This window comes from Limanda limanda, chromosome 18 (genome assembly GCF_963576545.1).
Source record: "Limanda limanda chromosome 18, fLimLim1.1, whole genome shotgun sequence".
NCBI lineage: Eukaryota > Metazoa > Chordata > Actinopteri > Pleuronectiformes > Pleuronectidae > Limanda > Limanda limanda.
Window position 1 is genome coordinate 10657101 of NC_083653.1, and position 26158 is coordinate 10683258.

Consider the following 26158-nt stretch of genomic DNA (forward strand, 5'->3'; position numbering starts at 1 on the left):
TTGATGTCATATTCTCTGCAGGTAAAACAAGTTTGTCCAAAATGAAAACTCTGTCCTACAAGCAGGACAGCAGGAAACCACAGGTCACTGCTGCGGAGAGATCACGATGTACTATACCGTGCATCCTCTGGGCCTCTGCTGTCACTGCACTAAATTCTGGACGAGTTATAGATGTTGTGTATTTTTCGGCAGGAGGGAAACATCTGGCAGCGTGTCTTTCCCCCTATGGAACATGTGATGGCTTTCATGTCCTGATGTGGAAAACTGATCTCATCTGTTGGTTCCCATTCAACGGGAAGGAAGAGGATCACTCCTTCCTCCTGCCTTAAATGGTGCCGCTGTGACGGACAGCTGAAACCCTCCAGAGCCTCACAATCAGCTGCAACCGATGTCAAACACATCAGATTAAACCTGTAAATCCCTCGCTCTGTCCCAGGCTGGTTTCCTCACTGATAACATCTTTATAAGCTCAATATTTCCCCTTCATGTATTCTCCAACTATATCTCACCCCTAATCTCCAAATACTCTTACTGCTCGCTGCTGGATGTACTGTTTGTGTGCGATTTGCCACCCACCAGCAAAAGATATGCACTATTGGTCGCGAGTTAGAGTCGGGAACAAACAAAGTATCCAATAAGAGCACCTTTATTTACTAAACATGAGTCAAGTAGAAATCTTTCATCAGGACAGTCTTTGTTCTTTTTAAATTACTTTAAGCTGAAGCAGACTTTCCAAAAAACAAAGATAAACTCTTAAAAAGTGACATTTTACAATAAAAACACAACTTTAACAACACTAAAGCATTAAACAGCTTTTCTATGAGCTGTTAAACACGTGTAATCTCTAAAAAACGAACAGATCCAAAAGAACAATGAACTTTAAAGTACAACACAGATATGGCAGATGTGGTAGAATTGATTTTTTCTGTTCTATTCTCAGGTTTGGCGAGAGACGACCTTTGATACATAATGTATCATATCAAGCCTTTATTAGCAAATTGGAAAGGTGTTTTATTCTAATCAGGGATAAGCGTTAGTATTACGGTGGTGGCCCTGATGTCCAAATCCCAATAACATAACATAACAACAACAAGAAAACACAACAGTAAATCAATAAAACACAATAGCAAATAAGCTTAAGTTAATGTTATTTGCCATTTTCTTATGTTGTGGTTTGTGTATTGTCGTTGATTTCCACTTCAGGGCACTGGTATCATACGGGTGATGTTATTGTCACTTGTTCGTTTGGAAACGAAACGTCTTAACCACCTTTCACTACCCGTCCACATATTTTTGGCCACCTGCTTCACTATCTAAAGTCGAAACAATGGAGCCATGATAAATATTTTGAGAAATTGTGATTCCCTGCAGCTCCGAAGAACCAATTTATCATGATGTGGGTTATGCCGTTTCTGTGTAGAGCTCCTAGAGCTCCTACCATCATGAGGCCTTTTGATCCGTTAGAAATCTGCAGGATCAGAAGTCGCGGTCCCAGCCGGAGAACTCCTCCTCCGCCTTGCTCAGGTCCAGAGGGAACTGATCAAAGTTTATGTAGCAGGGGCCCTGATGGAGGAGAAAACAGACGTTTGCCTGAGAAATTAGTCTCGTGGGATATTTCTGTAAAGTGCAGCCACATTATCCTGAAGAAGCACAGAGGCATTGTTTTAAAGTTAAAGTCAAATTGCAAATCCATGAAACATAGAATATTTGAAAAGTCTGCAGTTTAGAAGTCTGAGAATCTTGCTCTTCAAAAACTTTTGGATTCTTTGTTTCTGTATTTCTTAAACTGACAAAAAGGTGTAGAGGAAAGGTTGGGTGGAGGAAACCCTCAGCTGGTGATTGACTTACCTTGCGTATGAGTCGCACTGTGGGGGCGTCGAGTTGACCCTCCCGAAGTTTGTGCCAGTTCATATTGCTGAACCACCTGAACAGAGAAGAGTTTCATACAGTCAGAGAGGAAGGGCATCATTAAAACCAAACTGAGAAGCTCAGTCGACAGTAGAGAAACTTAAACTGCAACAGGCAACTCAATACAACCACAAACACAGGTACTTATACTTGTTACCTGTGATGCCGGACGTCTTTGATTCCATTCTTGGTGTTTCCTAACCTCTGACCCGGCCGAGGTCTGCAAACAAAGTACAAGACGTGAATTGGAGACGAGTTTCCACTATTAAAGAAACTTTAACAAAGCCAAAGAATGTATTAATATATATTTATATGTCTGTGTTGTTCTCACCTGCAGAGTTTACTGATTATGGACTTGGCTGCCTCGTTCAGATAAGGTGGAAACTTCATCACCCCGTCCAATATTTTTGCATAAATCTTCTGGGGCTCTGAACTTGAAAAGGGAGGACTGACAAAAAAAAAAAAAAAAAATTACGTTTTTTGTTTGTTTTGTTATTTAGGTTATTAATACGAATATCTAACAATCGGAATTAAATGTCTCAGAAATCATGTATGTAAGAGCTCTCAGGTTAAACTGAACCTGTGACAGCAGACTACGAGAAGAGATGTGTTTCACTGCTGCCATCTACTGGTGGATATTTAGAGTCGCTCAAGATACATTTTTGTGACTACTGTCACAGAATCCTTGAGTTTTGCTTGATTAATTCTAACAATTAATAGATTTAATTTTCGAAGATTTGTCAAAATATTCAAGACAAAATCCAGATGAAGCAGATGTGTTAGTTTTTGTATTAGTATTAGAATTAGTATTAGTAATACCTTCCCACCAGTAGCTCAAATATCAGGACGCCAAGGGACCAAAAGTCGACTGCAAAGTCGTGTCCCTGGTTCTTGATGATCTCTGGAGCCATGTACTCAGGAGTGCCGACAAAGGAGTAGGTTTTCTCCCCACGCACCAACTCCTTAGCAAAACCAAAGTCCACCTGCACACAAACACACACACAGATACACACAGATACACACATATCAATATACACAGCATATGCAGATCATCCACAGAATGGAACACCCTGAGGACAAATGGAAGAGCAAAGCACAAAAGATGATAACATACTTCACATTCAGATGCATTACAACTAAACATTTGATTATATAAGCTTGATATAAGCTTGTAGAAATAAGTGAACAGTTTTCCTCTTCAACTCACTAGTTTGACGTAGCCTCTAATGTCCAGCATCAGGTTCTCAGGCTTCAAGTCTCGGTACATGATGTTCTTCTTGTGCATGTAGGCATAGGCCTCCACCACGCAGGCAGTGCAGAACACAGCGACAGGCTCGTCGAAGCGCCCTCTGAAATCACAGACACACGTTTTGATTTGCTTTCAAATGAAGCTATTACATCCTGACACCTTTTTTGGCTGCTATTTTCATTTGTCTGGGCACAAGCTGCTGCTGGGAATTAAAGTTTATTTCATCGTTGCCACCACTGTACTGTATATATCACATCAGCGCAGGCTCTACAGTCACTGTTTGTATTTTCACTGTTATTTAAGTGGTGATCTCCAGATACCCTAAAGGTAATAAATGAAGTTGGCTACCAATGAAACCATTAAATTATAATTGCCTTTCTCTCAGATTATCCTATAATATACAATGAGGAACAAAGATGCCAAATACACTGCTTGAAAAATATATTTTCATTCGTTTCCTCACACTTCTTTGAGTTTGGTCCAGATCTCCCCTCCACCACAGAACTCCATCACCATGTAGATGTATCGGGTGTTTTTGAAAGATGCGTGAAGCCTGCAGTCGCACAAAGAGAAAGGAAAAGCAGAATATAAATCATTCACTGACACGTTCCCGTGCCACGTTCATGAATGATTCCAGTCGTTGGCAGATACCTGACGATGAAGTCACACTGGGTGGCTTTCAGGATCTTCTTCTCAAACAGCATGTGCTCCTCCTGTCTCTTGGCAACAATGTGCTTCTTGCTGACTCGCTTCACGGCGTAATATTTCCCATGATTCACAGTGGTCATCTTAGGAATACAAAAGAAACTCTAATTAAAAACAACTAGAGTGTATTGTATCCTGTAGGTTTTCATACTTATATCACACAGAAATATCGGATGATGTTGTAGACTCTGGTTGTTGGTGTCAGTTTACGGGAGTTTTTATAGTTGGACATTTTTTTCGACACTTTACAAGTCAGCTGATAAACTCAACTAGTACAGGGCCAATTTTTCTAAATATCATTATAATATTTAACTTTAAGTGTTCGGAAACACCCAGATAATGTCAGCTAATATTTAATTTGAACTGGGTCAACAGGGTCAGTCATTTGTGGACTGTATGCAAATTATACAGGAGGGGGAGATAGGGTTTTTGTTAATCATTCTTCCCTTATCGTAATAAAATCATCCAGGTAATATGAATACAGTTTATTTAACAGTATTACTTTACAAGTATAGAAGTATGGTAGAAAGTTTCCATGTTATCATACAGATAACTGAGTTCCCTAAGTATCTGCCAGTCAGTGTCCGATCCCTTTCATTTGTCTTACTGGGCCAGAGTCTAATATACTTAAGTTTAAGGAGGATTTAAGTTTTTCTCAAAGTGATTTTTATATGACAACAACCCCAGTGAGGTTATGTCTGAAAGAAGTGATGAATTTCCCTTTTTAAGCAGCAGAGAGATACAAACTCTCACCAGCTCAACCCGTCCGAACCCTCCGACTCCGAGTGTGACCGGTTCTCCTTGGTAGCGTCCTTCCTGGTACAGCACCGAAACCAGATCCTTAAACCTCATAGTGGAGACTGTGGGACTGAGAAGGACAGAAACATTTTAGCTAATGGGAACTTTTTTTTATTTCAAGGAACTTATTTGTGTGATTTTTGTGATTGTGGTACATTTTCCATCCACAGTGACTCACTTTGTTTTTTCTGGAAGTTGTGCCTCCTGCAGCACTTTGGAGCTTTGGATTAAAAACCAAAGGAGAGTCAATATGTTTTAATCTTAGCGAGGTGGAGAGAAGACTAGAAGTGATGATTTATGATACGTACTCATCAAACAGCTCCAGGTGTTCTATGGGAATTGTCTCCTCGAATACCCTGCAGTGACAAACACACAACATGAAAAACAAACACACGGCCACAGAGGACAAAGACCCTGGAGGAATTTCCTTCAGGAATCTTTAACTGCAGCCATGAACAGGAACATCACCGTCATTTACACTCAGAGTTTAATGTTAATCATTTAAAGTCACACTCACTCCTTGTCGATGGAGAAGCAGGTAACAGGGCCGTCGGCAGTGCAGGTGGCTGTTCTCAAAACTTCCCTGTAACAGGAGACACATTGCACGTGATTGCAATATAAATCGTCTTAACACACCAAGATATAAGCAGGATAATGTATTTTTTTTTTTTTAAAGTTAGTTTCATCTTCATATAATCAAATCAATATGTACTTTACTAAACTGCAGATTACAAACTGTATTCTTGGTTTTTACAAACAGAAATTGTCAAGCACCAGTCATTTTGGGAAACTTTGAAAACTGGTTAATTTATTAGAGCAATTTAAAGTTCTGCCAATGACTGTTACACTGAAAACACCTGGAAGCAGCCAGCCAGGGTGCACAGAGCGCTGGATGTTGCATAAGACAAAAGTCCTGAGGCATGTGTTGTGTTGCCACGGTTACCGTATGAGGGCCTGTTCGCCGAAATGCTCCCCTTTCCCCATCCTGCGAATGTGCTTCTGAAGCCCGTTCACGTTCTTAGTCACCAGGACCTGAAGGGGGAGGCCATGGAGGTCATATATAGTCAATGCACAAACACACACACACACACAGACATACACATACACACACACACAATGGTGTATTACCTCTCCTTTCAGGATGATGTAGAATGTGTTCGCCTCAGCTCCTTCTCGAACTATGACGTCTTTGTCCTGGTACTTCACCTAATGAACACAACACATAAATACAAATTAAGAGTCACTTTCACATATTTAACCCACATTATCTTATGTTCGTCATGCAAAAGATATTACGTGCAAATAACAATAAATGCAAATCACAGAAAATGCCTTTAATCCTGAATACTGTAATTCCACATTTTAACATTTTGCAAACTGGAAAAACATTCTTATATTTACCCCGACTGTAGATATGTCAGAGGTTTTTCTTTCTAATGTGTTTTACGAGGAGTTTTGCTATCTCAGATGCAGGGTAGAATCATCACAACTTGATTTTTATTGTCCTTCCACAAGAAGACAACATCCTGACAAACCTCGTCCATGGAGTCAAGGATCTTGGACAGCTGGACATCATTCAGGTCCTTCAGAGTACGAGACCTGAGACAGAATACACAGGAAAGAGCTTAAGGGTCAGAAGTAGCTGTTACATGGTCCATTAAGCAAAGAATAAGAATTGCAACAGTGTTTTGTTAGAATTTTATGGTTGGAGTATACCCCTGAATTATATGAGTAGAGCAACATGGTGCAATAGTAGTTTCCAAAATGTTTTTAGAGTAAACTCACGTCTTCAGGAAGCCCATGAGCTGCTCACGTTTCTTCTTGGACTTGTTGGTCATGATGGTCCTGTAGGTCTGACGCTCCATGCACCACAGACGCACCACCGTCTTTGCTGCGACGTGAGTGATACAGTCGTTAGCAAAGAGAATGATTGATTAGTCCTTGATTAGCCCAAACTCCACTGCACACTGAAAAAAGGAAATTGTTTACCAACTTGGAAAAAAATACTTCAATTCATTTTCCAAATTAAAGTCATTAATTGCGTTTAAATACGTCAGACAAACTTCATTCATCTGCATGCTTTTTTGATTTTTTTGTTGGTCCAACAGTTTTGTGTTTTTTCAGTGCACACACACACAAGTAATCCCATGGAGCCACATATAGTAGATCACACAATAAACTGCTGTGAATGGCCAGAGTATAAAAGTAAGCTGTCCCATGACAGAGGCTGACCTTTGACCGTGGCTGTCCGCTTGCAGTTGTACAGGATGGCGAGCTCCCCAAACACATCGCCGCTGGTCAGAGTTCGGAGGTCCTGGCCCGCCTGCGTAACAAGGAGCTCCCCAGCTACAGAATCATGTGGAAGTTTCAATATATTTTAATGTTTTTTCTACACATTATAAATATTGCATAGATGCTTCTTCTTGATAAAGGGTTTTCATGTCAGACAGTGCTGGAACATCTTCTACAATTGTATTGTTTTACATGTGTCCCCACCTGCCACGATGTACATGCTGTCGCCTTCAGAGCCCTCTTTTATCACATCCTTGCCCGGTTTGAAGTCAGACGCCACCAAGAGCTCCACCATCATGGCGGTTTGTTCATCGTCCAGGCGGCTCAGGAAGTCGTTCTTCTGGATGGATTTCACGATCAGATTTTTCTCGCTGGTTAAGGGGGGTGAGAGGGGTCATGTTGAGTTAAGGTCATGGGAAGAGCTCCAATGAAACATACAAACAGTTCATAGATTTAATACTTGTTTGACATGTGCTGGAGAGTCACAGTGGATTTGCCAAATCCGGTGCCGCCTATTTAAAATGGGATATTCTCTCACCAGCAGCCCTGATTACCAACCTGACAGTTTTCTTGACCCCGGTTCCTGTAATCTCCAGGTTCTCGTGTATTGGCTCGGAGGCAATGACGGCCGCACGGCTCGTCCTGACCTGGGGTTCAATCTCATTACCGCTGTTGGAGGGGCACTCTGCGACAGACAAACACAGTCACACTAATGGAGCCTTTAGTACTGTAAACGGCTGCCATGTTTCAGCCAAATGTAAAGTCAAAGTTCACCTTTATTATACGTGTGAGTGTGTGTGTGTGTGTGTGGGTGTGTGTGTGTGTGTGTGTGTGTGTGTGTGTGTGTGTGTGTGTGTGTGTGTGTGTGTGTGTGTGTGTGTGTGTGTGTGTGTGTGTGTGTGTGTGTGTGCAGGTGCGGGTGTGTGTGTGTGTGTGTGTGAGTCTGTCCCTGCTTCCCACATTGGCCTCTTACCCAATTCGTGATATTGACTCTGCAGTTCCTTCAAAATGATATCTTTCTCCTGCAGTCGTTGTTCTGTGAGGGAAAAAAGCAAATATCAGAGGACATTGAGATGAAGGCTGTAAGTAAAGGAAATTATTCAAATAAATGTTTAACAGATGAGTTGAAAGTTTATATTCAAGAGAAGTAAAGTTGATTATTAGTGAAGATAACTGATACAATTTAAAAACAATAGTCTACCTAGCATGAAAACTGTAGTACATGTTGGTTATCTTAACTTCAAAATGTGCGTTTGAATTGTTGTGGAATTTCTACGTGTCTTTGACAAGATATAATATGTTTTCTTGAATGGATAATGTAACATATATTAGTAGTTTTAACACAGAATATCCACTTTAAACAATGACACATCTTTAATCAAACAACTTGTTTAACTTAACTTTGTGAGTGGAAACAAAGCCTATTTTGAGTTTAATTATGTTTTTAAGGCAGCAATTGAACTTAACTTTTTAAATTGAACAACCTTGATAGTTTTTACACAGTTGAACTTTATCTCTCCATGTGAGAGTTTATGGGCCAAATCTGTGGCTATTGCATTCTTCCTGTTCCTAAGCAACTACCTATGTACCCACTGATCTGAGGTACAAGTGGGTGCATTGCTACATTAGAGCTGGTGACTCCACTGCAGACTGAAAGGTCTGAGCCTGTTTACCAGGGCTCTTCCTCCACAATTTGTCTGTGCTGTTATGTCTGTGCTCACCCAGGTCTGTGTTTTTCCTCTGCAGCTCCTGATTGATCAGACATTGTTTTTCCAGCTGCTGCTTCAGGTCCTCCAGTTGCTTCTCCATGGCTGCAGAGAGAAAAAATGGAATATCGCAATCAGACAATGCTGAATTTTTATATTGCAACATTGCCATTTCAATGACATCCTTAAGACATCATTTATATGATAAAATAAGCTGTAGAACTTGTTATTGGTTGTATAAGTTAATGCATTACTGCACTATATGACATCAGTCCTCGCAAATTATCATAAGTATTTTTTGATCTATACAAGCTCTCTAATCCTTTATGATGTAGACATACCTCATATACCTTTATTTTTTAAATATACATGAGGTGATTTTTTTTTATTTCTTTGTGACTTTTTCAATTTAGTTAAAGATGTTATGACATCATACTGTAATATGCGACTTGTGTTTGGTGGGGATTCATATTTGCAGATTACTAGAGTTTATGTTAGAGAATTTACCTAATTTAATTAGGGTAATTATGCTTTAAATATATTGTATTCTTCTCCTCAATTTAGAGCTGGACCTTTATAATGTGGCACATGCATCTAATGTGAGTGATGTTTACCATTGAGTGATTCGATGTAAGATGTGATGTGCAACTGTGATCTGCGTTGTTGGATTCTGACTTCAAACGTGTGTGGAGTCTAACAGACAAATCTGTCCCTGTTAACCCACAGCTTTATGTAAGTTAGTTAAGGCGAAGAGATAAACCTGTCTTACAATGATAGCTTTGGATTGCCTCACCATCATTTTTGGATATATAATGGAAAATGTATTTTTGGACCATAATTTTGTTAACCTGAAACCCAATTTTTAACCGATCAACTCCAAAAGTGAATCATCTGGGAACACTCTCCTATGCAATATCCCTACCAACTTTGGTAAAAATCTGTCAATGTATTGTTGAGTTATTTTGAACATATACACATACATGGGCGAAAAACAACACCCCGCTCATGGCAATGGTGGCGCTGAGTAAAAAAAAACCTACAAAAGAGGAATCTACAGAGTCTAGAGTGAAGTGTGTACAACCATAGGAGGTTTAAACTACGCATCTGGACACAGACAAAGAACACAGTGCCGAGCAGCTGATTTGTGTAGAGACAAACCAAGCAAAGTCCTGGACGTCATATTTAAATTTCAATAAACTGGTGCCTTTTTCACAGGGAACTGAGCTCTGCTGCTGTGCCTGCACACAGCAAGAGGCCCGCTGAATAATGCACACTAATGATGGACAGTCAACGGGGTGCTTTCTGAAATCCTGTCGCACCCTTCCAGCTGCTCCCACAGATCTATTACCTCTCCAATGACTGATAACGACACAGAAACTGTCAAAATAGTCGAAAACTTTTCATTAATGGCTCCCTCCTTGCAGAATGTGTGTATGTGCATTACTTTATTCTTTATGCCTGTGTGCTGCTTCAATAATGTGTGACATTAACCGCCTCCGCTGTATAATTTTATTGCAGAAATGTGAGAGAAGAAGCCGGCAATCAGCAAAATGTGTGTATGCACATGCAAAAAAGTAAAAGTAAGATTCATAGGTACTGTTGTGTGTGACAGGTCAGCCAACATCACCCTGGTAACGAGGCGTCCTCACCTTTTTAATTTGGCTCAGATGATGGGGCTCATGTTGACAGGGCAAACACGACAATCAACAGAATCACAAGGACGCCGGTCATACGATTAATTCACCAAACATCCACCTCAGCAGAGTCTGCGGCGGAGGTCTTGTTTGCCGTTCAATCGCTGTGCTCGTCACATGACCCCGGTTACCACCTCCTCACCCTGAACATTGAACAGCTCCGAGATTAGACGTGATGTTGGATCATAAAGTCGCCGAGCAACAAACTGTGACGGGGAAAATATAAAATGGCTCCTGTCCCACCCGTGGAGAAACAGTGTGTCTTTATGCAGACGGTGACAAGAATTTACGATGTTTAAATAACACATTTACAACATCATACTTTCCGTTACACCTATGATTGGCAATCAAGAAAAGTCCTATGCATAAAACCTTAGCGTGCGTCGTTGCACACGGCCATTAAAATTTTACTGGAACCATAATAGCAACAAAAAAAGGTTGCCCCATCATGTTTGGAAGTCAATTGTGCCTCTGGGTGTTTTATTAACCCGTTGTCAACTCATACAGAGACAGAGCAGTGCACAAACACAATTTATACGCTGTCGAGGAACTTGCAGCTACAAACTGGGCACATAGAGATGATAACCTTTAGTTCCTGCTGGTCAACTATTTAAACCGCTATTAGTTTAACCCTGCACTTTTAGCCCGGGAGAAACAAAATAGAGATTTTATACCCAGAAGTAGTGGCTGGTTGTGTGTCAGCTGCTTTATTCTTGTCTTGCGTGATGCAATTTTCTAACGTGTAGTTTAGCCACACTTTTACATTGACTCTTTGGAAGTCGTAAACATTCAGATAAGCAGATTGTCATCTGGTTTATTTCAGGGGAAAGAATGAGATGTAGAGAAAGAAGGATTTGCTTCTCTCAGCAGGAACATGATGCTGGAGCAGGTTATTCAGATACAGGCAGCATACATTACACTCTATACTCCCTCATTACTAATTCATGGACAAGTGTAGCTACAGCTGGATTCTCATAAGATGCTGTGTAACAGAAACCAGTGCCTGGTGCGGTGGTGCATTCATTCACGGCAAGTCAGAGTTTTTAGCACATGCAGAGCCTCGTCTTTTTTACTTGTTAAAATTGTGATTGCGATAACTTACACACCCAATACTTGAAAAAATATGTATTTCACTGTTTGCAAGTGTTTAAAGCTGCACTTCAAACACTGGACAACATCTGGATCTGCAGCACAGACTCAACATAAAGTGCCAGAATACCTTTACATGACCTAACACACGAATGATATGAGTCAGTAGACTCACCTGCAGGCTGTGTGTGATCACCAGAGATGAGGAGTTCCTGCCCGAAGCCGCATGGATTCCAGAAGCTGAACAAGTCAAATCTCCCTGGACTTCACTTTCGAGTTCCACTTTCAGTCGTACAGATGTATTTTTGCTTCGTACATAAGCAACTCCTGCGACCTGCCTGACCCCCAGATTGACTAGAGACTGTGCACACCTGAGCAGACACCAACATGCAGCCCCGTCTCCAGCATTGTCCTCCTCCTCCTCCTCCTTCTGCTGCTCTTCCTCAGCTTACACAGCCATGGCTGCTCTTCTCACATATATATGTTTTTCAGTTTTGTGCTCTCGCACTCTCAATTTTTCCTCTTCTTTCTCTACCTATCAGTCTCAGCAGCTCATGGTGTTGAATCATTAACTGTGACCCGCGGCTCCTCCCATCAAACCAGGTAGAGGAACACAGACAGGAGGAGGAGGAGGAGGAGGAGGAGGAGGAGGAGAAGGAGGAGGAAGAGGAGGATGGAGAATAGCTGAAGTTTGGTACAAATACATTCAGCTCAGTTGACAGTGTTTGATTAAGTGTGATTTTGTTATAATAATATGATAATAAACTTCATTTCAATAGTGCTTTACAAAATATGTGGGAATAAAACAACACAGCACAAAACCAGTTGCCAGCCTTGAGTTATAAGTGTTGGTTGGAAGATCTTATATTATAGCTCAGAGCATAGGGAGCTAGTAGCTGTCTTAATGTCACTGGGCACCAGACTGTGCTGAGCTCTAAAAGTTATTAAAAGATTCTTAAAATCAATCCTAAATCTAACTGGGCATAAATTAACGTATACATTTGGTGTTTAAATGCGAGCAGCTGTTTTCTGCACCAGCTGAAGCCAAGAGACAGTGGATTGACTGGAACATGTACATTTCCAGTATATATTCAGAGTATTTAGTTATTCATATTTTGAAAGACACTGATTTCTGTGATATTCAGCAGTGATTTATTATTCGTTGTTTTAGAGTCTGTGTATTACTGTACCCGCCACTGACACAGAGTTGAGACTTGACACTAATATGTGTGTCATGGTGACAAGTCAAAGTGCGTAAGTAAACAGTGTGAATGTTTCATCAGTGTAAATCTCTTGCGTAAAACGGCCGAAAGGGGAAGTGAAGTGAAGCAACAGGTAGAGCTGTGGGAAATGATCAGAGCTGAGACAAAGCAGCTCAGACTCACAGATTTCATCTACCAAATTTGGAAAGTGTGTTTTTCTTTTCTTTTTCCACAGACTCAACACGGCTGGACTTTTTCCAGGCTGAATGACATGAATCTAAATGAGGCTGAAGGGTTAGCATTGTGACAGAGGGCGTGGGCCTTTATTGTCCAGGGTTAATTATTGATACGTCGTCTGGTTAATCAACGACATTAATGACCCCACCGCTCCGAGATAAAAGGGCTCTGGTTTCAGCGGTGGAGCTGGAGGGGACTTCGAGTGATAAGACTTTTTTCCATTAGTAGCAATATGGTGATAACTAAAACAAACCCAGGCTCAAGTGTTGCTATTGATCACAGCCACAGAACTCTTCACAATTGCTTCAGTTTTCAATTCAGTATTCAGCTGGAATTAAAAGGATTGTTTTTATTTCACTTATCTTTTTTTTCATTTGTATTTGTACTTTTAATTTCAATTTAATTTGAACATTTATTTTTTACTTTTACTGGTATGTTTCAAGTTTTTTGTTTCTTTTTATTATGGGGAAAGTGCTCATTAATCAAAAGACACAATTCTGTATCTCTTTATAGCACAAGGTTTTAGAAATAATAAAATAAATAAAATAAAATGACCCATCATATATAATAATACATATCCATGTGGTCTGTTATCTAGACCAGTTCAATACAAACCATCCAAACTAACTGTACAGGGAACACATGTTTCAAATACTACACCCAATAAACATTTGATAAAACAAACAAAAGAAAACCATTAATCAAACAAAGTAGATGTATAATTCTTTAATTCAAGTCTAATTCAGGAACCAATCAGATAGCCAATAATGTCCAAAAGTCTTTGTTCACAGACTTTGTAAAAACAGAACTAATACTGAAAAAAAAAACATCCACAAATACACAGCAGTTCAATAAAGTGATCATAGTTTATATCTGCAAATAAATGGTGAGTTAATAATAGTTAAATTCAGTGAAACCACAACAGCAACACTATCTGCCACAATCTTCATTTGTTCATGAGTCATCATTAAAAACACTTCTACATCAAAGTCGAGTCAAAAACAACTGCAGCTCTTCTGTGAATTTTGTAAAATAATTAACATGTGGACTGAAAGTGGTGATAATCCTTCATCTGTCACTCAACCCTCCAAACAATAATGTGCGAAAAGGACGAAAGAAAAAGCAATTTAAACACACAGAGGAAAAAGAATACTTCAAATACCACAAAGAGAAATATTAGTTTGTGCTGCATACTTTACATTGCAAGGGTGCATATATACCGCAAAAGCATTTAAAGACATACAATATTTACTTATGTGTCTGACATTTAAAATTAAATATGAAAATGCTAAACCTTAACTTATAAGTGAGTACTTTCTACATCGGTGTTAACCGGGGTCTGACCCTGGGATGAGGTCGTATCAAAGCTCAACCGAACCACAGACAACAAATACAAAGATGCCACAGAGGAAAATTCCTGCGAAAGCTCCAACAACTGTTGATCACTTTTATCTTTACGATTTTTGAATTATTTTCAACTCAAAAAATCCGGACAGTAATTATGGGGACAAGCTAATTTGATTATTGAATCTACTGTTATGTTCTTTATAACAAGTGAATCAAGCTGCTATTTGTGTCTACAAATATTTGATAAAGTTGACTGTTTGCATTTAAGATTCTTATTCTGAGAAATCTTTCTAAAAAATGTTTTATAGTGTGTGGTTAAGTCAGATTCAATAACAAAGGCTCTTGTTGGTTGGTCTTGACTCTAAAATTAATATTTCCTTACATTAAAAGCATATATGCTTGCATATATTTCATTAAAAAATTTAAAAGGAAGCTTCCATTAACTTGGGTGTCTACTAGTATTTATATGAACAGGCCAGTGAACGTGTTAGTGAGGAAGAATTTGTGAAGAAGACACTTGGCAGATGGATGAAGCTCCTTCGTCTAAACCTCTTTGTTATAGGATTCCATTTCTGTTCAAATCAGACAGTATATTAACACTTATCAAAACACTCATCGTTTTGGATCCTTCATTTTAACCAACATCTCTTACTGTAATAATCTGTGAGCAGCTCTGATTCTCCCTATTGCTGCATGTTTCCAAAGTTAAAAAGAATTCATGGTGCTTCTGCAGTGAGGTTGAGCTTTGATACATCCTCATCCAGATGTGAGGCTTTGTCAGTGACACAGCTCTGACTTCAGTGTCCGTTTGGGGTTTGTTGCATAAGATGCAATTTACCCCCCCTTGTTTTCCAGTGGATAATTACAGCTCTAGCAACTGAGCAGCGACCAGGATTACCTCTGCTGGGGGTCTGGAATGAAGTGTGTAAAGTATGTACAAAGACCTGAAAGACGTATAATCATCCGGTCCCACATTTCAAAGAAAACAAGTCTTGCAAAATCCAAAGAAGCAAAAGAATCCAACAACAACACGTCTCTATTACTACACATTCAAATCATTTCTATTTAAATATCCAAATCACTAAACATGGATTCGTTTTGTTTGTTTGTAGAACCTAAATTTATCAGTTTGTTACCAGATTTCTTTGTTACCTGATGAGACATCCAATTTTGAAGGAGGTAGATGAGTTGCATCGAGGTCACATGATTGTACAATACAGTTGGTCATTTTCAGTGTAAGGTGAAGGAGACGCAACTTTTCTGTGGCAGAACAACAGAGCAACGCATTCCTGTGAATCGCTCCTCTGCTGCCGTAACGCCACCGACTTTGTATTCTTCGCAGTGGAAAGTTATCGTGTTATCCGATCGGGCTCAAGAGTACGTACAGGAGGGGAATGATCATCAGCTCGTCGGCCTCTATTTGATGCAACAGGCCTTGTTGATGTCCCTCGGGTGTTCGAAGGCGGCGTGGACGAACTGGCTGAACAGCCGCTCCATGTAGTTCTCACCGCGGGGGAACAAACCCTGCAGGAAGGCGATGTGGCCGCCGTGTTCCGTCAGCAGCAGCGCCACGTTCGGCAGGTCCTGGACTATCGACAGTGGGAACGCTGTGAGGGAGAAAACAAAAAATCGGGCCTCAAAACTAGAGATTAGCACGAGGCACGGAACTTATTTTTATTCAAGCGTTTAAAAATCTCTTCTCCTCGCGCCGTCCACTCACTACTTTTAGGAGAGAAGGGGTCGTCAGCGGCATTGAGACACAGGATGGGGACTGCTGTGTTGTGGAGCTTCTTGTCTGGGCTGGCGTCCATGTAGTAGTCCTCGCAAGATTTATATCCGAAAAGCAAAGAGGTGAAGCGTTCGTCAAACTCACGGATCGACTGTGACTGGAACACAGAAGGTGGGAATCAGATGAGGGGAGACAAAAACGCGGCAGAGATGAGAAACTATGACACAGACCGTGTTTACATAACCACTGCTATCATCACGATGAGGCTTATCCTGGTTTTGAACATGGAATTTAAATGGAAGATTGAGAAATCTGGTTCTTCATATCCACGTACACGCAATAAATACAAGTATCCAGACTACTTGTGACTGTGTGCTGTCTGTGCAGGTGCCTGTGATCTTTAACGTTACCACGGTTACAGCAACACAGCCTCCAGGGAATTTTGATTCCGGCATCGTCGTGACTATTAAAAATGAGGCCAATTTGACTGAAAGCGGGTTTCGCTCCATTAAAAGCCAACACACCGTTACAGATTTGGCTTATTCATCTTATTGTCAGCAATGGAATCCAAGAGAGACAGCAAATATTAAACATGTCCTTCACCAGGATGCAAAGGAAGAAGATATGGAGGCCTGACTGGTGGGATTGGAATATTATGTATATTCGTCCCCATATCCTGGTAATTTTCAGAGTACTCTATATAGTAGAATCATCTTTCTCAAAACCAGGATAAGGGCTTATCCAGGTGACTGAAATCAGGGTGTGATGTTTTAATGCTTAAACATAAAAACTGGTCCAAAGCTGACAATAACCAGGATATTGGTGTGCATGTTAAAAGGAGAGCGTACCTTCAGGACGTGGTCTAAATCCACCACCTTCTCCAGAATCTTCCGGTGCCTGCGAGAAACCGAAAAAACACCGGAGTCAGCGTGGCAGATTGATTAAAAAAATAAATTCACAAATTTGCGAAGAACCGCAACAGATCTGACCTGGTGATCAGACCACACAGGACAGACGTGAGGTACTTGTTGAAGAGCAGCCAGTTGAGTGGTTCTTCCATAGAGACGGAGGATTTCTGCGCATCCCAGGGGACGGAAACGGTGAATCCGGCCACCAGCCCCGACTCCGAGCGCTTGCGGCCCAGGTAGTTTAACAACAACATTCTTTCAGAGGGTGGAAGAAAAATAACTTAGGAAATTAAAGGGAAGAGGAAGACTTTAGTTAAAGGGCAGAGAAAATAATATATAATAATGTTTTTCAGATAAAAAGGAAAGACATTTGAAAGATTACGCCAACTCACCCTCCCATCGACACTCCGGTGCCAAGTACAGGGGCTTGTGGGAGGAGTCCTTTGACGTGTTGCACCACATGCTCGAGATCTGAGGTGTTGGCTGCACAATAGGTACGAGGCGTCTGAAGCAGGAGGACAGAGGTCGTCAACAAGCGTAATTACTTCTGTCAGTACTTTCCAACTGCATATCTGTAGCATTTAAAACCCCATTTCTTCATATTTAAAATGTAAATATATAAAAGTGTCAAAATATAAGCACACACAGTATATATATATAAAGAATAAAAAAGATTCCTAAATCAGCTAAAATTTAATATCTCAAACATGAGCAAATAGTGTATTTGTTGGGGACTATTTTCAGCTGCGGATTAACATTTAACATTTAGTGCAGTTATGAGTATTCCCAGCAGCAGGGCTAAGTATTCAAATGTGTCTCATTAATTTGTTTCCAAAATTCGTTGAAATGGAGATCTACACAGAGAAATAAGATCAGGCTTAATGTCCCAAGGCTTGAAATAGAGGTGAGCAGGCCTCTGGCTGCCCCTAATCTCTGGAATCAGCTAATCTATTTATGTAGGAACCGCTAAGACTGTGAAACATTTAAATCATTGCTTAAGACTCACTTCCTCTCACTGCAGTACAATTTGAATAGAGTTTGAGATCTTGATTTCGTCTGCTCTAACTAACCCAAAATATTTTTTCTGTTTCAGATTTTGAGCAAACAAACTCTAAACCTTGAAGCTACTTGACAAACAAAGTCTGTTAACATGACGATAACTCATTATGTAATCATCGTTCTTACCAACAACTCTTCTCCTGCGACCCCTCTGTTGTTGAACACCACACATCTAGAGGAGAAAATGTCAATGGAAACAGGACCAGCAAAGTAAATTCCATTCAGTCAGGGTCATGTAAGTTCACTGCTTTAAACTCAAACAAATGTTTGGTTCTGATTTTGGCACACAGGAAAAATAATTGAATCCCTTCCAACGGCTGACCTGTAGCCACGGCGGGTGGCCTGGCTGATGGTGTGGAGCACGTAGGGCTGCTTGCTGTTCCCTGCCAGGCCTGGGAGGATCAGTATTGTGGGGCGGGTAGAGGATTCTGGGTAGGATGCACTGGCGTGATTGTCTACCCAGTCCAGCGAAATCTGACCGCCATCACCTGTACGGATCAGCTCACTGAGGGGAGAGGGGAGAGGATTGAAATGGCCTGAACTTGAAAAACAATTTTATAGATGTGTGATTCCACCAGTCAGAGAAAGATACTGGGAGACTCAACTTACTTGCGATACGTGACGTGGGGTCTGGATTTGAGGACAGAACAGACCAGGGTTTGGAAGCGGCCTCCCCAGCACCACGGCGTGGGACTGAAGCGCTCGGACACTAGGGGACAGTGCTCGTGGAGGAATGCACTGAACGCCTCACTACAAACCAGAGCTGGTGTCTGAGCCAGAGACACAAGAGACATGTCATTAAAAACTGTTTAACTGTAACTATGTATATGTACACACAACTATTTGCACACTTTTGACTACAGCTATGTTACCTTATCAAGTATTAATAATGTGTTATACAACATTTATGGATGTTTAAAGTTCATCAACACTTAAAAATACCCTCTTGTCTGTGTTATAGCGCATTATGAACCATCTATTGATTGTTTATATTCTGCTTGTTAATGCTGGATAGGGTAAACATTCACCAAAAAACTATTATTCAGAGCTCAAGTATATTGTCTGAAAACAAACATATACAAAGTATACATTATTATTGTTTCAGTTTTTTCATTTGAGCTTGAAGTTTAATTTTATCCACGTAAAGCTCTGTGCTGCCTGCTCATGAACAACTTAAATGAAATTTGTACAAACAAATGACATAATAAACTGAATTGAAAGAGCATATACAAAAATATTTGATTGAAATACAATAAAATACAAAAAAAAATGTATTCAAATTTAATGGAATTTAAATAAGAAAAATAAAATAAAATACTGCATAACAAATAATTAATTCAAATACGAAAAGAAGCACAAAGTAAAACAAAAATAAAAAAAATACGAAATACTGTGGGATAAAAAAATACAATTTAAATAAGAAAAATAAAGCAATTATAAGGTTACATTTAATACGATTTAAATATTAAAATATAATAATATAGTCAAATAAAATAACAAAGCGAGCAGAATACAATGAAACTAAAGTACTAACTGACTAAAGTAAATTATAAAAATAACTTGAAGCCACAGAGGAGGATGTTATGACAACGGAAGGAGACAACTATGAAACACACAATGAGGCGGCTGTGGAGCCGAGGCACCGACCTGACACTGGCGGCCCCACAGATAGTACAGAGCGGCCGTGATGGAGCAGATGAACACGGTGGAAGGTCTGGTGACACACTCCCAGTATAACCTCCACAGATCCAAGTGGGATAACAACATGGTGACGACCTGCTGGGATCTGTCTGCACAGGGACCGGAGAGAAGCGCGACCCGCCGTCTTCATCACCGGCAGCCGAACAGCAAGATGTCTCTCGGCTCGTCCTGCCCCTGGAAGCGGATACAGAGCCGGTGAGAGGCTCCTCTCGGCGGTGTTCGTCCCCCGGCAGTAGGCGGTCCTCCGGCGGACTCGGTTCCTGCTTCCTCCCGTGACCGCAGATCGTCTGTTCGGACCTTGGACCAATGACAAATGTCCAGCTCCGCCCCCTCACTGCCCCCCCGCACACACAGGGGGACTCCAAACATGGACGTCAACAAACACGCATGCGCCTCTCTTCTTCTTTTTCATATTCTATATATTTTTGGGGAGCATCAGCGCTGCCCCGCCCCCTGTGTTTGCTTCAGGTATTTCAGAAATAACATTTTCAATGTGTACATGCGTGACTCATATAGGATTATATTATAATATATTATTGCCATTTACTGAAATATATTTTACTATACAAAAAAATGTTTCTGTAGTGAAAGGTACATATATTCTGTACATATTCTGTATTTTCTATTTATTCACTTATTATTAGTATAGATATTATTTTGACTCCTTTCATATTTGTATTCTCTTGTCTATACCTCATTCTGAACTGTCTGCTGCTGTAACTAGGGACCCAACAGAACTCAAATGTTTCGATTGGAGGATAATGTCACCTCTGTGACTCCTACACATGGCAAACAGTGAAAGCTCTCGTTTTAATGTATCATGATGGGTCCAGTCTAAATAAGGGCTGGGAACCCTTGCAAGTCATTTTAGTTTCCCATGGTTGGGTTATCAGTTTTGTTATAGGTGGTTTCAAACATGGTCTAACTCTAAGCACTAACTCTAAAGATTCATTGCATCTCTGATTTGTTGGGTTGGAGAATCATTTGTAACTTTTTTACAGTCCTTATGTTTCAATTTCCCTGAGCTTCATCTTTCAGGAAGTGCTGCCTCTGTGCAGCTCTTATAATAACATCCATTATAATGGCCACTAACATGAAGAAACACAGGAGCCATAACAACAAATGACCTTTTACATATAGGCTCATTTAAAACATCTCACTCATGTCTTTTTAGATTTCCTTGAATTTGCCTTTATTTCTAACAATTTGGATTATGTTACACTACTGTACAACCCATGTGAAAAAAATGTCAGAATAAAAGCACGAGATCGATACAATGGTTTATTTAGAACAACAAGGTCATCCTCAGTAGCCAGGACTCATAGTATCTAGTTGAGTGGGATTCCTGTCACCACCTCTGACTCAATACCACACTCGTCATTTCCTCGCTTGATCTTGAAGAAACCTGAAATCACAAGACACAAAAAAAAATGTTAATTGAGGCCAAAACATCTCTCTCACCACATTCCTGGCTTTTACACATAGACATGTTCTGCACGTGAAAGAATATGTGACAGAGAAAATGTGACATTTTGTCGTACCCTTGTCTCCCCAGTCGCTGTTCCAGGAGTTGGCAGCCAGCCAGTAGGGCGTCCCGTCCTCCTGCCCCCAGCCGAGGATCTTGATGGCATGACCACCAAGCATTTCCCCTGTCACATGCTGATACACACCTACAGTAATACAAATAGCACATGCACTTTAAGTGGAGTAAAAATAGAATAAAAATGCTAAACATTTACATCGGAGGATCAGAGGAGTGATGTTTTTTTCATATCTTAAGGTCATTTACTTAAAGGTCCAGTGTGAAAGATTGAGGTGAAAGGAATCTGTTGTCAGAATTTAAATTTAAGATAACCCTACTGATCTTCTTACTATTGTGTAATTATCTAAATTGTACAAAATGTTGTTTTCTTTACACTAGAATGAGCCTTTTTATATAAACATCGAGGACGGGTTCTCTCAATGGAGGCCGGCATGTTTTTTACAGTAGCCCAGACTGGACAAACTTAATACCTTTTGAGTTTTTACGACAACCGGAGGCTAACAAATTAAGAGTTAATGAGGGGTATTAAGCTGCAACATCACCACTAGATGTCACTACATTCTACACGCTGCATCTTTAAGATGCTCTAAAGAAACTCGGCTCTTAAACTAGGGGTGTGTTCAAATAACAGCGTCCAAGCTTCGAGAGCCCTCATATACGTTATATTGTAGGACAAGAAACAGTTGAAAACATTAAAAAGAGAGTGTATGCAAATTCATTTGATCCCTTCTATCCCTCTGTGTCAATCCTTTGAATTAAATGATTTAAAAATGAAAATGCCTCTTTGGTAACCTGTGAAGAGGAGTCAAAGCAACAAATTGGTTTTACCCTGAATTTAAGTTTAACTTCTGAGGAAATGCTTTGGAAAAGTCTCAGCATGAATGCAAAGTATAAGCAAAAGATTTACCATTAATACACAATCCAGGTTCATGTTAACATCAGCAGGGTAGAAGTTTGTGTGCGTACATTATATATAGTATAAGCCTCACCAGTCTTATACAGCAGAAAGTCGGCATACACAGAGAAAGCTGCCTCCACGGGCCCATTGTTGAACAGCTCGTTCATGATCTGCTCCTGTTGGGGGGGGACGCTGTACGTGCGTTTCCCTGAAAAACAAGACACACTCTCTTCAAAGTTGAAAATGTTATATAAAACATAGTGTGGGAGAATTGTTTTTATTTTAAATGTGAATACCAAAGTGTTTGTCTTTCGGGTAGGAGGGTGAGTATCCATCGATGCACATCTCTTGACACTTGGGAGTCTCCTGTTCCCCCTGACATGGAGGACGAGTTCCATTCACATGATGCTGACAGGGAGCGAGGGAGTAGGGCCTGCAGCCTTTTAACACACAACACCACAGTCAGTCCCAGTTGAGTCTGTCCGAGCAGCTTTGTAAACCCGGTTCCGTGCACACTTACCGACTTTAGAGCCGTACAGGCCTCCTGTCACGAGTCCTGTTTTCCCCCAGAATTCCCAAGCAGCAGAGGGATAACCACCGAAGCAGCTACGACCAACAAAAACACCACATGCGTTGCTCGGTGTTACTCTTGAAGGACCATAATTACACTGGGTTTATTTGCTCAACAGACACTCACCCCATGCCACAATCATCACAGCAGGAAAGCAGATCTTCAGCTGAGATCTCCACAGAGATCTGACCGCTGCTGTGGATACATAACCTGTCGGACATCGCCTCAGCTGCCCCGAAGGCCTGGGGGACATTTCAAAAAGGAACGCCTGTATTATTGATGACCTCCTCTTTGACCTTTATGGCCTCTTCTTTGTTACCTCTGCCAAGGAGGTTATATCGTCATTTTTTGTATGTTATCCGATTTTGGCAAACACTACGGATCAGATTTGGCACAAATCCAGAGTAAGGTCCAAATCCTGAATTTTTTTTTTAACTTTCTTTAACATTGTGAGATAGACAGATTTTTTCACATTTTCCCAGGGAATCATTCATTAATCTTGATGAAATATGTCAGTATTTCTGAGTGTGTAAAATTTAGATCAGTTTGATTGAATTTAAGGCAACTGTTTGGCCTTGGCGGAGGTATGCACTTTACAAAATACGAATCTAGTTCTGCACTGTTAAATCTTTATATCATAATCCGCCAGTCTCACCCAGCAGGATCCACAGGAGCCCTGGTCTCGGATCTGTTGGAGGGTGGGACAGTTGGGCCACTGCTGACGTGCGTCAAAGTTGTCTGGAAGCTGCAAGTGTTCAATATTATGAGCCCTGTAAACGAGAGAGGACGAGACACTGAAGCACTGCAGATAAAGACCAACCTGCTGACTCTCACCTGCTTGGACATGTGAGAGACTACACACACACACACACACACACACACACACACACACACACACACACACACACACACACACACACACACACACACACACACACACACACACACACACACACACACACACACACACACACACACACACACACACACACACACACACACACACACACACACACACACACACACACACACACACACACACACACACACACACACACACACACACACACACACACACACACACAAACACACACACACACACACACACACGGCCTGTGGTAGTACAAACTTACACCTCTGGCAGCTTGGGTCCGTTCAGTATGGTCCCACACAGTCCCTTCACATGGCTGATGTCAGCGTCACGGAAGTTCTGTCCCGCCTGGAGCAAAAGACCATTGTTCTCATCAAATAACCATCAAGTCTTCTTTTTGATTGAAATCTGCAATTCCTCCATTTCACATAGCAGCTGCAACAGTTGCAGAGGTCACCAGAAATACAGCAAATACCCTGAAGTATACGATCAGAGGTTTGAGGTGATCTCACCTTCCACGTGGTGTTGGCCTTGTTTATGAAGTTGACCATCTCAGAGGAGAGGAGGCCGAGGTGAGGCCGGGACCAGGAGACCGAGACAGTCGCCAGCACACAGAGGAGGACGAGTCGATGCATCCTGCAACACAGGCGATTTTAAAATTAGAGTTGTGAGACATGACAGCATGAAGATTTCACAGAATATTTAAAATGATTTTCACTATGATTCCCTCAAAACTGTTTAAATTAAGTGTATTTAAAATATGGATTTTTCAGTTTCATCGTTTTTTCAGACAGAGCTACACTTGTCTGGTATTTAAACAAGTTCAACATAACTAGAGAATACAAGAGAGTTGTAGGTAATGTATGTGCCGTAATTCTGAAAAGCAAAATATTGCACCGCTAACTCTCAACTAAGTCTAAACTCTTACCTGTGTTGTTTCTTTCCTTGACTGATGCTCTTCTTCTGTGCAGTTCCTTCTCCTCACTGAACAATCACCTTTCCTTTTCCGCCTTTTTACTTCTCTCCTTTTTACAAGCCACTCGTTATATCATCACATGTCTGGGTTATGGATTCATCATCAGTTTAAATCTCATGTGACCAACAATCTGTTTCCAAAGGTTGACATGTTTAATGTGTTTTTTCCTATTGCTGCACACATAGACAGAAATAAAACCACAAATCAAAGCACCTAATTATATACATGAACTTTGAACCTGCTGCTGTATAATAAAAAATATAATTTTACTGTGTAGAATATATAACATCGAGGTCAGTCCACTAAAATCCACCATCTGTAAATGAGTTTTCTGCACAGTCAACTTTCAGGCCGTTTCCATAATTTCAACTCTTTATTTGTTCAAATATATACAAATCAAAGTTTCACATTACATAGCAATGTTTGTAGCTCTCCTTTGGATCGGTGCAAGGTTTCTGTGTGCCGGCCTTTCTACTCACCAAAGCTGCTTTAAGGACACTTCAGCTATAGCAGTCTCAATATGCGTTTCTCTCTCACATATCAATAAAGACATTAAAGTTGTTCAATACAATTCACACCAACAGTCCACATCTGACAAAGCCACCTCAGAAATACACTGTTCTTCTTCTTCCTTTCCTTCCTCCTATTACAAAGTACCTGGAGTAGAACCAACAAAGACAGAAGAGTGTTGGGATGCTACACACATCTACGCAGCACATACACACAGTGCTAATGAGAGAAGTGCACTGCTGTAACAGGTAAAGAGTTTCTCGTACAGAAACATAAGTGGAATATTAAAGAAGACATATTTCGGGTTTTCAGTGTTTCCTTCCTCCAGTGTGTTTTTTAGGTTTTTGTTGTTTGTTAAAAAGTTAAAAAGTCTTGGTAAAGGAAACTCCTCTCTCCCACCAAAATCACTGAGGCTCCTAAAACACCTCGTTGATAGTCCGACATTTGCATAATAATGCACACTAGGGATCTTCCTCTATAATCCCATTCAAATTTCTTACTTTATTTATCATTTTTTAAATTCAAATTATATAAATGTTTTTTATAAATTTTTCTTAGAACATTTTTCTTATTCTTGTCATACACCAGGTATACGGCAACGTGTCTCAGTCTGCTCCTCTAGAGATTCAGGATCTCGTCTATTTTCTCCAGGAGTGGTTGCGATGTCTGTATCTCTAGAGAAAATCATGGGCAGTTTTTGTTCATTTCTGGAACGCACACTCTTTCTCTTTCTCGGAACAAGTGTAAAAAGAACTACATTGTTAAAAATAGAGACAGATAGCAGCAGTGGCGCCGCAGTATAGGCCCACTCCCTATGTGGACACGATGCACGCCCCTGCCACAGTACATCAGCACGGAGGTTGCAGTGTCAGCTAATTTATAAACAACAAAAAAAACATTCTTATAGCAATAACAGCATTGGAACAGAATCGTATACAATGGAATAGATCTTTTTTAAATATTTGAATTATATTAGAGAAAATTCATCCGAACAGCCCTGATGAGTCTGGTACGTCGCCTAACAAATCCAGGTAAAGCAAGAGCGACATTTATCCTTCCAGGCGTTTCAGACAGAGGCTAAAAAGAGGAGCTGCAGTAATGGACAGTATGAGGAAAGTTTCCTAAACATTAGAGCATGTAAACCTATTCAGGTAATAACCCTGAA

The 26158-nt window shown here is 40.6% G+C and overlaps 1 pseudogene; it reads right to left on the reverse strand.

The window, feature by feature from the left end:
- Positions 1–630: 630 nt before the first annotated feature.
- Positions 631–25773, reverse strand: LOC133024886 (uncharacterized; annotated as a pseudogene).
- Positions 25774–26158: the final 385 nt, after the last annotated feature.